Source organism: Pongo abelii, chromosome 22, assembly GCF_028885655.2.
Source record: "Pongo abelii isolate AG06213 chromosome 22, NHGRI_mPonAbe1-v2.0_pri, whole genome shotgun sequence".
Lineage (NCBI taxonomy): Eukaryota > Metazoa > Chordata > Mammalia > Primates > Hominidae > Pongo > Pongo abelii.
In genome coordinates this window covers 35,515,774-35,530,603 of record NC_072007.2, presented here as the reverse complement: position 1 = coordinate 35,530,603, position 14,830 = coordinate 35,515,774, and the positions used below count along the sequence as shown (strand labels likewise).

Genomic DNA, 14,830 nt, shown 5'->3' with positions numbered 1-14,830 from the left:
TTAAGTGAAGATGAGCTGAATATTCTGAAGGTTGTATTAGTGCATTTTCATACTGCTATGAAGAAATACCTGAGACTGGGTAATTTTCTTAAAAAAAGAGGTTTAATGGACTCACAGTTCCACATGGCTGTGGAACTGTAATGCCTCACGATCATGGTGGAAAGCGAAGGAGGAGCAAAGGCACATCTTACACGGTGGCAGGCAAGAGAGCATGTGCAGGGGAACTGCCTTTTATAAAACCATCGGATCTCATGAGATGTATTCACTATCAGGAGAATAGCATGGGAAAAACCCACGCCCATGATTAAATTACCTCCCACTGGGTCCCTCCCTTGACATGTGGGGATTATGGAAGCTACAATTCAAGATAAGATTTGGATGGGGACACAGCCAAACCATATCAAAGGTGTTTGGATCCTGTTTAAATATATGTTATAAAGTCTTTGCTAGTTTAAAGGGAAAAGAAAAAAAATGATGGCAAAAGGAAGCTGATGAAAGCAGCAGCCATATGAGGAGACTAAACAAAAAGGAAATGGTCAATTAAAGACATTTGGAAAATTTACCTAGATGGAGTACTATAGGATTTGGACACTCTGCTGGATACTGAATACACAGGATTAGGATAAAATCAATGCTGTTGTAGAATAACTGTAATATGCAGCAGCTAACATTTATTAAGCATTTATTATATACTCATTTATTTATTACAACAGCCTCACAAAATAGGTATTATCTCAATGCTACAGATGGTGCAGTGAGATTAGGTAACTTGTCCAAGGTCACTCAGGTAGCCAGTGAGTCCACTATATCATGCTGTCTCCTTAAGTGTTGTTGGGAGAAACATGATTTATCAGGCAGTGTTGGCTGAATTATGTGTGGTAACACATGACTGCAAAAATTTTAGTAATCTATAATAACACAGTTTTTTTGTTTGTTTGTTTGGTTTGGTTTTGGTTTTGGTTTTCTGGTTTTTTTTTTCTTTTTAAATTTCATTGCAGGACACTTGCTCTGATTCATTTCTGGACTTCAGTGGAAGAAGCAGCCCTTATCTAGGATATTGTTAGTCTTTGGTAGAGGGAATACAAAGCAATGGAAGGGTGATGTGATGACTCTGAAAGCTTCTGTTGGATGTAGAATATAAAGTTTGCTCACCTTTTTTAATCCAAAGTAAGCCATGTGGCAAGCCTGACAGTGGGGTTGAGGAGTGAAATGTTCCCATTAGGGAGGGTCTTTAGAGGACCCATTAGAGAGAGTTTAGGTTCTTTGTCTTTTGTTTTTGTTTGTTTTTATCATGTGAATCTTTAGCTTTACAAGGAAGAGAATCAATGAATGGTTGGTCTGACTTCTTTTCACACTGAGGAGTTAATAGTATGACCCAAAAAGTTAATCCCTATACTGTCAGTGTTGTTTGGGAGTGGCAGGTGGCAGAGAGTTACGCACACAGGAGACAATGTAAGGGAGGGCGCTACCTCTCATAGTGATCAGTAAGGGTAGTGAGACAGCCAAGTGGAAAGGGGTCCACAGAGAAACTTCAGGCGGCCTGCACACTGGGAGGAGTGGGCACTGGGGTGGAGCCAGAGAAGTTTGCACCGTTTGCAGTGGGGAGGAGCCTGACCTCTCCTCTTCCGGGGTGGAAACTGGGATTCAATCTGTGAGGAGGGAAGCATGTATACCAGGACTCTCTCTCTGCTGAGAGTCCCTGTTTCCCATTTTTTCTTTTTTGCCCCATAAATTCCATTTTTCTCATCCTTTAAAGTGTCTGTGAGCCTAATATTTCACGGCTGTGTGACAAGGACCCGGCTTTTAGGTGAACTAAGGAGAAAATCCTACAACAGTAGGACTAGGCCATAGCCAAAATCCAAACACAGCAAAATCCACACAACCAAAATCTTTGCTAAGCAAGGCACCTGCGAAAAAATCCTGTCTCAACAGTAAGTCAGGCCACATCAGACAGAAGCTAAAGGCTGGCCTGAGTGAGAGCTGGTAGGAAGGAGAGACAAAGGAAGATCCAATTAGGGCTGAAGGTCAGTTCAGCTATCAAGGGTGCGGGGAAGCCAGTTTTTGAGGAGGTCACTTCAAGCCTTGAGTTCCTTTGTCTAACCCCCTGTTCTCCTGGCTGTTTCCCATTAATTTTTGGGGAATGTGCTATGAACTGATGGGCACAGACGTGTGTAAAACAGAGACGGTTATAGACAGTCCTATTTATTCAAATGTGACAGGATGATGATGGACCTAGTCATATCCACAAAACCAATTATAAGCTAAACCCATGCAGGTAGTTAGGTAGAACAAACACATTTAAAAACGAAGAGTACTTTAATTCTTGAATTAATGTTAAATTCAGCCTGAATTTATTGGATAAATGTCTCATTTCATGTAAGTAAATCTAACTAGACTGTAACTAAATCTAACTAATGACTCTAACTAAAGCTATTTCCACAGAGATGTAAATTGTTCTTGATGAATACAATAAAAGCAAGTAATAATCACTTTTTGGAACTTAGAACGAATTCACTTCAGGTTAAGGTTAAGCACTTGAGAATAAGACAATTATTTTTCCTTTCAAATACTAAAGAGTTGCAAAAACTCTGGTGATAAATTGGAACATTTGGGAAATGAAGGCAACAATAAGATTTAATTTATTGCCCAGGTATAAGAATTCTAAGTTTTGCACATTCCTTATAATCTTTTCCTATATACATGTAAAAACTGTGTAATTACATAGTTTAAAATTTCACTGTAATATAGCATGTTCCATAAACAATTTTTCAGGTTCTAGTACAGGCCTTATGATTATAATGGTTGCAAAATAGTTCACTGCATAGAGTTAACATAATTTAGTTTATTATTTTTATTATTAAACATGTAGTTTCTTTCAGTTTATTACCATTATTCATAATACTGCAGTAAATGGCCACATGGAACCTATGTGTTTTTTTTGTTTTGGATTTTTTTCATTGCAATACATGTCCTAAATCAGGATTACTGGGTCAAAGGTTATGAAATCTTAATGACTATGCAAACTGACTTAAAAATAACTACTAATTTAACAAAAACATGTGGGTATGTAATCCACTGAATTCTCACTTGCTTTAGAAATTATACTTAAAGATCATATAAATTGACTAATTAATATTGTAGAAAAAAATGATACTTTGTGTTAATTTGTGTGTCTGAATACTTGTGAGGCTAAACACTGTCCGGTAGGTTATTTTAGCCAACAGAAGGAGTCATAATTCTTTCATTTGGTAATTGGACAAATATTTTTTGAGCGCCTACAACATGCCAGGAAGTTTTTTTGTTTGTTTGTTTCAGAGCACACAGCAGTGAAGTAAACAAACTCTCTTGCCCTCATGGATTTTATATTCTATGGTAAAAAAGACAACAAACATAATAAGTATTAAAATTATGTCGTATGTTAGAATGTTATAACTGCTGTAAAAAATAAAGTAAGATAAAAATAATAAGAAGAAGGATTTAGCAATTAGCAGAAGTTGCATTTCTAAATATAGTGGCCATTGAGAAACAAATATTTGAACAAAGACTTGAAAGAGGTGGAGTAGGTCCCATGTGGGTATCAGAGGAAAGAGTATTGCAGCTAGGGACGTTAAGTTGTAGAAGACCCTAAGGGGACCATGTGTGAGGTGTTGCAGGAGAATCAGGGAGGCCAGTTTGGCTAGAGTGAAGTGAAATCTTTGATGTGATGAAGTGATGATCTTTGATGAAATCTAATAATTCTTATTTGTTTCATAGGAGAAGAAAAAGGAGAAAAAAATCTAAACCCAACAGAAGAGAAAGTTTCAAGAAAGAGGTCGTCGCCAATACCAAAATTAGCTATGATATTCAGGAAGAAAAAAATGGAAACACGATAATCACATTCAATAAAGACCAAGGCTAGATTCCATTGGCCAGAGCTCAGCCACGCGTCCACACCTGGCTAAAGAGAGACTCTGGCTGAAGAATTCCCTGAATATTTTAATATAGCTCTGGTTATAACACAGAACAACCACAAGGTGGCAGAAGAACTCCATTCTCGTAAATCTCTTAGTTGCTTCTTTATTTCATCTTCCCTATTTCATCTAATGTTCCTTGAATTTTACTATTTTGTTGGTTTGAAAATATGTGTGACTTACGTACTTTAAAGGATTTGGTTGCTAAAGTTTTAAATAGACTGGAATATAAAACATTTATAGAAAAGAATACCTACAGTATGATGAACTATTAATAATCCAATTAAATAAAATATATTTGCTTTGGATTAATACATATTTTGTTTTGATGTTTGCTAAATAAAACTAAGCATTAGGAGGTCAAATAGCCACAATGAACATTTTCATATTATTTAATAAGCCAGTTTCAAGGCATACATGCTAAATTTGTTCTTAAGGAAAAGTTGAATTTTTGCTTTCATGAAATTACAAACTCTAAGGCAATTTTATACCTGTAAATCCAATGTGTTCTGAAGTTTAAAGTGTCAAAGGCTGTTGGATTTAAACAGATCTTGTATGACTCTCTGTTTCATCTCTTTAGAGGTTGATAGTAAGCAAATTTGGCAGCAACTCTCAGCTTCTGCTGTAACATGAGGCTAGTAATGACGACTTTATAAGGTTGTTGCAAAGAGTCAGTGATGACACAAGCAACGTTCTTTATATATGCAGAATTTAAAAAATAAAAATAAAGTAAATAAAAATATTCCTTCCTCTAGTCCCAATTTTTCTAACGTTATTTGCAACTGGTGTTTTAATGCAAGACGAAAGGCTAAAATATACATGTAGCTAGCAGAATCAAAACCTAGATCAGATGTTCAGAAGCATCATGCTGCTAAAAGATTTCAGAGTCTAAAACCTGTGCTCACTGTTCTGAAACATCTTTCCACTTCCTGTTAAAAAAAAAAAAAACATGATATTCTTTGAAGCTCATTTTTTGGGCTTCATGTGTTGTAATTATACATTTGTTATATAGGGTATATGATGACTTATGCTCTATGGTGTTATTCAGTACATTGTAGAAAAAGGAGAATAAAGAATGTTGTTTGTCAGTAGGCAGCTCTGTCCTTTTTATCCTTGACTGTAATTTACTAAAGAGCTGATAAAATTACAGCACAGGCAGCAATTCACCATATTACCCTGCAGACAGCCAAGAGACTGACATTGAGATGATGAGTTTGAACTTGGGTCCATGTAAGGAACCTGATGGGGTTATATGAATTCTTTATTTCTGTTCTATGAAAAAATGAAGTTGCTTATAAGAAGGAGGCACAAAAGTGTGTACTCTGGGCAAAGCTACTGATAAAGATGCTACAGGGATGCGTGGAAACCCAATATGTAACACTGAAATGGCTTTTGATTCATTTATATGTGGTCTCAGACAAGAAACATAGATTAAGACAAGGTCTGAAAAAATGGAGCACCAGGGAAAATGATAGGAAATTTTGTATTGTTGACTAACAGTTATCTAATATGAAATACACATTCGTAATATTTTGACATATATGATTTGATTTAATACAACTGTATTTTGTAATAAATATCTTTAATTCTAAGGATTGAAAATCTTAAAAGGATCTCAATTTTATAGTTATAGCTGTTTTGTTTCAATAGGCTGATGGGCTTGGAAATTCCAGGTTTCTTAAACATGTTCGATGAACTTGAAAAGCAGGGGGAGATACTTTCAGATGGCCTTGAATGGGAGTGGCGGGACTCTAGATTTCACTGGACATCTCTTTCTTCCTTTCTTCTCTGTAGTTGGGGACCTCTTCTCAACTAGTCAGCAATTATAAGAATGAAAATTACCGGCCGGGCGTGATGGCTCACGCCTGTAATCCCAGCCCTTTGGGAGGCCGAGGCAGGGGGATCACGAGGTCAGGAGATCGAGACCATCCTGGCTAACACGGTGAAACCCTGTCTCTACTAAAAAATACAAAAAATCAGCTGGGTGTGGTGGCGGGCGCCTGTAGTCCCAGCTACTCAGGAGGCTGAGGCAGGAGAATGGCGTGAACCTGAGAGGCGTAGGTTGCAGTGACTGCACTCCAGCCTGGACGACAGAGCGAGACTCCGTCTCAAAAAAAAAAAAAAAAAAAAGAATGAAAATGAAAATTACCTTAGCAGCTATTCAGAGTAGGTCCAAAAGATAATCAAATAAATAAGATTTCAATATTCTCAAGATTTCAATATTTTCAAGGCGGAAGAGACAATGTCTTTGCATTTGCAGTTGGAAAGCCTGGAGTAATCTCCTTCCACTGTGGAAATCCCTTCTGTCTTCAAGGTCTGGAGCATATGATACCTTCATGATGGATTTCCTGACTCCTGGAGTTAAAACGTTCCTTCCCTTGTCTGCACTCATGTAGCTGTGAGATTATTAGGTGTTACATCCTCAAACAGAGCTGCTAGGCCACGTGTGCTCTTTACATACAACCTCTGACATTGGCTTATGACTATTGGGCTGGCATTTTTCTCAATTCTTAAGAAAAATCAAAACCAGTTTGGTTTTCTTTTTAAGTAGTGGTAAAATAGACATCATGTGAAATCTACTATTCTAACCATTTTTAAGTGTCCAATTCAGTGGCATTAAGTACACTCACATTATTATGTAATTATCACCACTCAACAGTTTTTTGTGTGGATTTTTCAGGGTTTTCTAAATATATAATCCTATCATCTGTGAACAGAGATAAATTTAATTCTTCATTTCCAATTTTATTTCCTTTAAACTTCTAATATTATGTTGAATAGAAGTCAGAAAAAAATGTATGATTATACTTCTGTGAAGCACCTAGAAGTCAAATTCAAAGAGCTAGAAAGTAGAATGGTTTACGAAGGGCTTCGGAGAGGGGTAACGAGAGTTATGGTTTAATGGGTACAGTTTCAGTTTGTGTTGATGAAAACATTTTGGGCATGGAATATAAGCTTTTGTCTTAGGTTCTGATTTCAGAGAAAAATGGCCAATATATGCTGCTTTTGTTTTGCTCATGGCTAGAAAACTGGGGTCTGGGAACCAAGGGATGGAACTGGTATTGGCCTTTTTCACTATCACTTCCAGCGATACACTTTGGGAGAATATTCATCTTCACAGCCTTAGGATCTTCCAGAATAAAATGTTTGGTTCTCATGGGTATAACACACCTATGGAGGACACAGTAAGAGTTCCAGTGAATGAAGCTACTCTACCCCTGGTCACTCTTGAATCCCCAAATCAGAGGATCAGCAGGCAAAAAGGGGGTGTTCTATATTGGTAGGATAATTGAGTCTGATTATTGCATGAGGACTGATGTTGCATCATGGTATCAGGTAGGAGTAGCTCTGGAATTTGGAAATTCACTGGGTTATCTTTGGATGCTTCCATGTTCATTGACAACTATAAATGAGAAATTGAGCAACCTTGGCCCAACCAAGACGAGACAAATAAAAACTAAGATTTCTCAAGGATGAAGGTCTAGGTTATCCAACCAGAAAAGCCTCGACCTGCCAAAATACTGGTCAAGGCAAACTGAAAATAGATGATGAAGAAGATTGATGGTGGATATTAGTCATGGCCTCAGGTTGATGACAGCAGCAAGGACCGGTCCATCAATCCTTTCTACTATGCCCTTGTAGACACCGGGGTTGATTGGAGATTGAAGAGGCCTCTCTAACACTTGGGACTTAAGAGAAGCCATGCTAGACTGCTGCTTTTTGTCTTACATTGAAGGGAAATATCCGCGCTTGAGTATTCTACTTGATTTTTTTAAAAAATAGCAAAGTTATCATTAAATCATTGCTTGTAATGAAATCCAGCCATTGTCAGCTATGAGAGTTGCTGGGGTAGGGCATGTTTGAGTATGTATATGTCTGTTTCCTTTGCTCTATTTCATTTCTAACCCTTGAATTGCTAATTAGGGGAGGGAATGGCCTCTTTTTAGATTGTCCTTGTTTTGACTTATCTGCCAAGGCAAAAGAATGTTAGAGGGTTTGCCACACAGTCCTGCAGGGACCCCAGCACTTTGCCAGGATTTTTGTATCAAATACTTTGTTTGGCCAAATTTAGAGAATAGTTTAAAGGGGGAAAAAGCTTGCGTGTGATATGTCTAAATATTATGTTAGAATGCTTTTTAAATAATATGCTGTGATTGGAATCTTTCTCCTTGAAGGTTGCAGAGCATGCTGAGAGAGTGCAGCTGTGTCTCTGCTCTCTGCAGTCTTGGGCAGGCATCACTGTTTGTCTCCTGATACAGAGGGCTGAATGCACTATTTCACATTGATGTCACATTTTTAAATCTAAATATGATTAACATGTTTTAGGGTGTTTATCAAATAATTCACTTTTTTTGCAGATATTAAACGCTAAGATACAAAAAAAAGAGAGAGAGAGAAGGCACGCCACAGACTGTGCAATACTAGAGGAGGACTGTATTGGACACAGTACCATCTTTTATTCCATATACTTCTGTGACAACCAGGTCTATGCAGGATTTGACTAGTTCTGTACAGATACCATCTGATGGAGTTTTCACCTGGTACCTTACCATGAACCTCTGACTTTTGTTAAAGGCTTTTCTGGAGCATCGGCATTGGATGTTCTTGGAAGCTTGCTCACCTCTCATGAGTGTGCAATCTGAGCACTGGGGGAGATAATGCCCTGTGAAGCACAAAAATCAATTGATAAATGGCTTCTTCTTTCTTTCCCCAGGCAGATAGTTTTGAGATATATTCCATAAGAGTCCTTCAAAGAGTCCAGGAGATCAAAAACCAATCACCAATTTGAAAAATCATTCTCATATTGAATTTGTCTCGTACCTTGTTCTACTTTCTTTCATTCCTGCTCTCTAGGATAATCACTTCCCAAATAAAGTGCTCCACCTAAGACTTTGTCTCAGGATCTTTTTTTAGGGATCACAGGTTAAGACACAGCAGAACCATCATATGAGCTAATTTTGATGAAAAAAAAAATCTTTGGAGGAGACTTCTGGTTCCAAAATGGCAACATAGAAGCAAACTGGCCTTACTTTTCCCCATAGAATACCAAAAACAAATACGCAATACGAAGATTATCACCAGCAATATCTCAGAACTCAAATATGAGGCTGAGATGTTCCTGGGGCCACAGAGAAGTGAAAAAACTCTAAGAAAACAGTAAGAGAATTGGCCCTTCATATTCATGACATCCATCCTCCCATCTGCCCAACACCAAGCATGTGGAAAATTTTCCCAACTCACAGTTTCTCTATTGGAAAAAGTGAGATCAAAGTGATGACAAGCTTCTCCATAATCCTGGGTTCTTTGGCAGGGTAACTGTCCCAGCCTCAACCCATAGGAAGCATTGGGAGTATCTGAAGGGAGAAATATCCTCAAAGACAGTCAGAGACAAAGAGGAGAGGCTGGACTACTATTCTTAGCCCAGGAAGCTCTGCTCTGTAACTTGGTCGAACAGATGGCAAATCAGAGTGGCTGTTCAGCAGCTTCAAATGGTAAAAGGTTTCTTCCACAGGTCACTGGGCATGAATCTTTAGGCACAGGCACCCTTCTAATACTATTAAGTATCTCCTTTGTGACCTCTCTTGTTTGGGATGGCAGCACTCTGGTTGTTTCCTAGAATCAAGGGAGACTTGGGTGTAAGACACCATCTAGTACTGAAAAACAGCAGTGACCAAGCAGAGGAAAAAGAAAATCAACAGAGAAATTACAAAGCATCTCTAAGCAAACATATCCAATAAAAACCCAAAGAACTTAGACAAAAAGACTAGAATAAATAATAAATCCTTCAATGCAAAGGCATAGACATATATTCACAAGAAACAATAGCAAATAGGGAACCATAATTTCTCCAAAGGAACAAAGCCAGGATCCAGCAACTGACTCTAACTAGATGCTGATATGTGATCACTCTGACCAAGAATTCAAAATAGCACTTTTAAGGAAACTCAGTAATCTCCAGGATAACACAGAAAAACAATTCAGAAATTTACCAGAGAGAATTAATAAAGAGATTGAACTAATAAAAACAAACAGACAGAAATCTTGGAACTGAGAAATACATTTGCTGAATCCAAAATTCCTTAGAAGCAGCAGAATGGCTTAAGCAGAGGAAAGAATCAGTGAGTTCAAAGGTAGTCTATTTGAAAATACACAGAGGAGAAAAAAGAAAAAAGATATAAAGAAATAATCACCAACAAGAAATAGAAAATTAACTTAAAAGACTAAACCTAAGAATTATTGGTGTTCAAGAGGGAGTTGAGCAAGAGCAAGGAGTGGAAAGGTTATTTAAATACACAATAACAGAAAACCTCCCAAAACTAAATAAAGAGGTAAATATCTAAGTACAGGAAGATCAGAGAACACCAAATAGGTGTCTGACCTAAATAAGACTGCCAAAAGTCCTATTATGATCAAACTTTCAAATGTCAAGGACAGAGAGAACCCTGAAAGCAGCAAGAGAAAAGAAGCAAATAACGTATAAAGGAGCTCCAATTTGCCTAACAAACCTCTCAAAGAAGATCATACACGCTGTGAGGGAGTGGAACAATATTTTTCAAATAACTTTTATTTTAGGTTTTGAGGTACATCTGAAGGTTTGTTACATAGGTAAACTCATGTCACAATGGTTTGTTGTGCAGATTATTTCATCACCCAGGTACTAAGCCCAGTGCCCAATAGTCTTCTTTTCTGCTCCTCTCCCTCCTCCCACCCTCCATCCTCGAGTAGACCCCAGTGTCTGTTATTCCTTTCTTTGTGTTCATGAGTTCTCATCATTTAGCTCCCACTTATAAGTGAGAACATGGGGTATTTGGTTTCCTGTTTCTGCATTAGTGTGCCTAGGATAATAGCCTCCAGCTCCATCAGTGTTCCCACAAAAGACATTAACTCATTCTTTTTTATGGCTGCATAGTATTCCGTGGTGTATATGTACCACATTTTCTTTATCCAAAGTGTTGTGGTTGGGAATTTAGGTTGATTCCACATCTTTGCTATTGTGAATAGTGCTGCAATGAACATTCACATGCATGTGTTTTTATGGTAGAATGATGTATATGCCCTTGGGTATAAACCCAGTAATGGAATTGCTGGGTCCAATGGTGGTTCTGCTTTTAGCTCCTTGAGGAATCACCATACTGCTTTCCACAATAGTTGAACTAATTTACACTCCCACCAATAGTGTATAAGTGTTCCTTTTTGTCCACATCCTTGACAGCATCTATAATTTTTTGACTTTTTAATAATAGCCATTCTGACCGGTGTGAGATGATATCTCATTGTGGTTTTGATTTACATTTCTTTAATGATCAGGGATATTGAGTTTTTTTTATATGCTTGTTGGCTGCATATATGTCTTCTATTGAAAAATGTCTGTTCCTGTCCTTTGCCTATTTTAATAGAGTTGTTTTTCTCTTGTAAATGTGTTTAAGTTTCTTATAGATGCTGGATATTAGACCTTTGTCAAATGTATAGTTTGCAAAAATTTTCTCCCATTCTGTAGGTTGTGTGTTTACTCTGTTGATAGTTTCTTCTGCTGTGCAGAAGCTCTTAAGTTTAATTAGGTCCCATTTGTCAATTTTTGCTTTTGTTGAAATTGCTTTTAGCACCCTTGTCATAAAATCTTTGCTCATTCCTATGTCCAGAATGGTATTGCCTAGGTTGTCTTCCAGGGTTCATATAGTTTTGGGTTTTAACTTAAGTCTTTAATTTATCTTTAGTTGATTTTTGTATATGGTACAAGGAAGGGGTCTGGTTTCAATCTTCTGTATATGGCTAGCCAATTATCCCAGAATTATTTATTGAATAAGGGGTCTTTTCCCCATTGCCTTGTTTTTGTCAGCTTTGTCAAAGATCAGATGGCCATAGGTATGTATCCATACTTCTGGGCTCTCTGTTACGTTTCACTCATCCATGTGTCTGTTTTTGTACTGGTACCATGCTGTTTTGGTTACTGCAGCCCTGTGTTATAGTTTGAATTGGGTAATGTGATGCCTCTAGCTTTGTTCTTCTTGCTTAGGATTGCCTTGGCTATTCAGGCTATTTTTTTGGTTCCATATGAATTTTAAAATAATTTTTTCTAGTTCTGTGAAGAATGTTAATAGAACAACATTTTCAAAGTGCTGAAAGAAAAACATCCTGTCACCCAAGAATACTGTATCCACAAAACTATCCTTCAAATATAAAGGAGAGATAAAGTCTTTCCCAGACAAACAAAAACTGAGAAAATGCGTCACCAGCATACCCATCTTACAAGAAATGGTAAAAGGTGTTATTCAATCTGAAAGAAAAATACACTAATGTGCAGAAGAAAACTTTTTAAAAAGTATAAAACTCACTGGTTAAACTAGTCCACAGACAAACCCAGGATAATCAAATATTGTAATTGTGGTGTGCAATTCACTCATAACTTCAGTATGAAGCCCAAAAGATAAATCTGTCAAAAACAATAACAGCTATGGCAACCTGTTAAAAGGTAGGTAACATAAAGGTAGATACATCAAGCCAACTAAACTAAAAATATGGGAGGATTGAGTTTAAAAAAATGCACAATTTTTTTTTTCATTTTTCTTTTTTTCTGTTCTTTATGATTTAAGTTGTCATCTTTTAAAAATAACTTGTTATATCTATAAGATGTTATTGGCAAGCCTCATGGTAACCATAATGCAGAAACCTATAGCAGATTCACTGAAAAAAAAAAAAAAGGCAACAAAATAAAGCATACTACCAGAGGAAAAGGAAATCACTTAACCACAAAGGAAGACATTAAGAAACATGGAAAGAGAGAGAGAAATCTCAAAACAAACAGAAAAAAAGCAAGAAATGGCAATAGTAAGTCTTAGTTTACAAAAAAAAAAAAAAACACTGAATGTAAATGGACTCAATTCCCAAATTAAAAGGCATACAGTGGCTGAATAATAAGGAAACATGGCCCATGTATATGTTGCCTACAAGAAACTCACCACACCTATGAAGACACACATAGATTGAAAGTAAAGGGATAGAAAAAGATATTTCATGTAACTGGAAACCAAAAAAGCAAGTAGTTATACTTATATTGGATAAAATAGACCACAATTAAAGACTGTAAAAAGAGACAAAGAGGGTCACTATATAATGATAAAGGTGTCAATTAAGCAAAAAGATATAACAATTATAAATGTCTATGTACCCAATATTGGAGTTCCTAAGTATGTAAAGCAAATGCTAATAAATCTAAAGGGAGTGATAGATTACAATACAATAATAGTAGAAAATTTGAACACTCCACTCTCAGTAATGGACAGAATTATCTAGACAGAAAATCAACAAGAACATATGGAGTTAAACTACACACTAGACCAAAGGGGCCTGACATTTATAAAACATTTCACCCATCTGCTGCAGAATACACATTGTTTTCATCAGCACATGAAACATTCACCAGAATATACCATATCTTAGGCCACAAAACAAGTCCCAATAAATTTAAAAAGCCAGAAATCTTATCAAGTATCTTATCTATCAAGAATTGAGCTAATCAAGAAATCAATAACAAGAAGAGCCTCAGAAAACATACAGACATATGGAAATTAAACAATATGCTTATGAATGACCAAGTCAATAAATTAAGAAGAAAATTTAAAAAATTTCTTGAAACAAACAAAAATGAAAATACAACATACCAAAACCTATGAGATATGACAAAAGCAGCACTAAAAGAAGAACTTATAGCAATAAACACTGATATCAAAAAAGTAGAAAGACTTCAAATAAACAAGCCAATAATTCATGTCAAGGAACTAGAAGAGTAAGAATAAACCAAACCCCAAATTGGTAGAAGGAAAGAAAAGATAAAGATTAGAACATAAATAAATAAAATTGAGAAAAAAATGAACAAGATCAGTGAAATGAAAAGTTGATTCTTTGGAAGGATAAACAAAATTGACATATCTTTAGCTAGACTAAGGAAAAAAAGGGAGAACACTCAGAGAATTCAAATCAGAAATGATAAAGGAGACATTATAAATGAGATGACATGAACACAAAGAATCATTAGAGGAATATTATAAACAACTATACAGCAATAAATTGTAAAACCTGGAGGAAATAAATAAATTCCTGTACACATACCTCTTACCAAGATTGAACCATGAAGAAATATAAAACTTAAACAAACCAATAATGAGTAGCAAGATTGAAGCTGTAATAAAAAGTCTCCCCTCAAGGAAAAGTCCAGGACCTGAGGGCTTCACTCCTAAAATTTACAAAATATTTAAAGAAGGACTAATATCAATTCTGCTCAAATTCTTCAAAAAAATTGAACAGGAAGAAATACTTCCAAACTCATTCTATAAGGTCAGCATTCCCCTCACACCAAAACCAGACAAAGAAAAACAAAAAAGGAAACTGCAGGCCAGTGGCACTGATGAACATAGATATAAACATCATCAACAAAATGCTAGCAGACTGAATTCAACAGCATATAAAAAGATCATTCACCATGGTCAGGTAGAACTAATTTCAGGGTGCAAGGATGGTTCAACATATGCAAATCAATAAATGTGATATATCACACTCACAGAATCAAGAATGAAACCATATGATCATCTCAATTGATGCTAAAAATGCATTCAATAAAATTCAAAATTCCTTTATGATAAAAACTCCCAACAAACTGGATATAGAAGGAACATACCTCAAAATAATAAATGCCATATATGACATTTATGGTTACCAAAGTTCAGGAAGGAAGGGTAGTGGAAATGGGGAGATGAAGAGAGTTTTTAAATGAGTACAAATATACAGTCTGATTAAAACATAAGATCTAGCATTTGATAGGTCAGTAGGGTGACTACAGATTACAATAATCTACTGTAGGTTTCAAAGTAACTAGAAGAGAATGA

General features: G+C 36.3%; 1 protein-coding gene and 1 long non-coding RNA gene across 8 annotated transcripts in view; one reads left to right on the top strand and one right to left on the bottom strand.

Moving 5' to 3' along the window:
- MRPL39 (mitochondrial ribosomal protein L39) overlaps positions 1-4,692 on the top strand; it is a 235,389-nt gene extending 230,697 nt beyond the window's left edge. For all 7 annotated transcript variants that reach the window (XR_010138877.1, XR_010138875.1, XR_010138874.1 and 4 more), the window contains one exon: positions 3,754-4,692. The gene's annotated coding sequence lies outside the window, so the exon portion shown is untranslated. The remainder of the gene's footprint in view (positions 1-3,753) is intronic.
- A 3,678-nt stretch (positions 4,693-8,370) lies between these two features.
- On the bottom strand, positions 8,371-10,482 carry LOC129052433 (uncharacterized). The gene is made up of 3 exons (XR_008517463.2): positions 10,457-10,482; positions 9,192-9,563; positions 8,371-8,613 (listed from the first exon to the last, which is right to left on the bottom strand). It is a non-coding gene; the product is annotated as an uncharacterized LOC129052433 (long non-coding RNA).
- Positions 10,483-14,830: the final 4,348 nt, after the last annotated feature.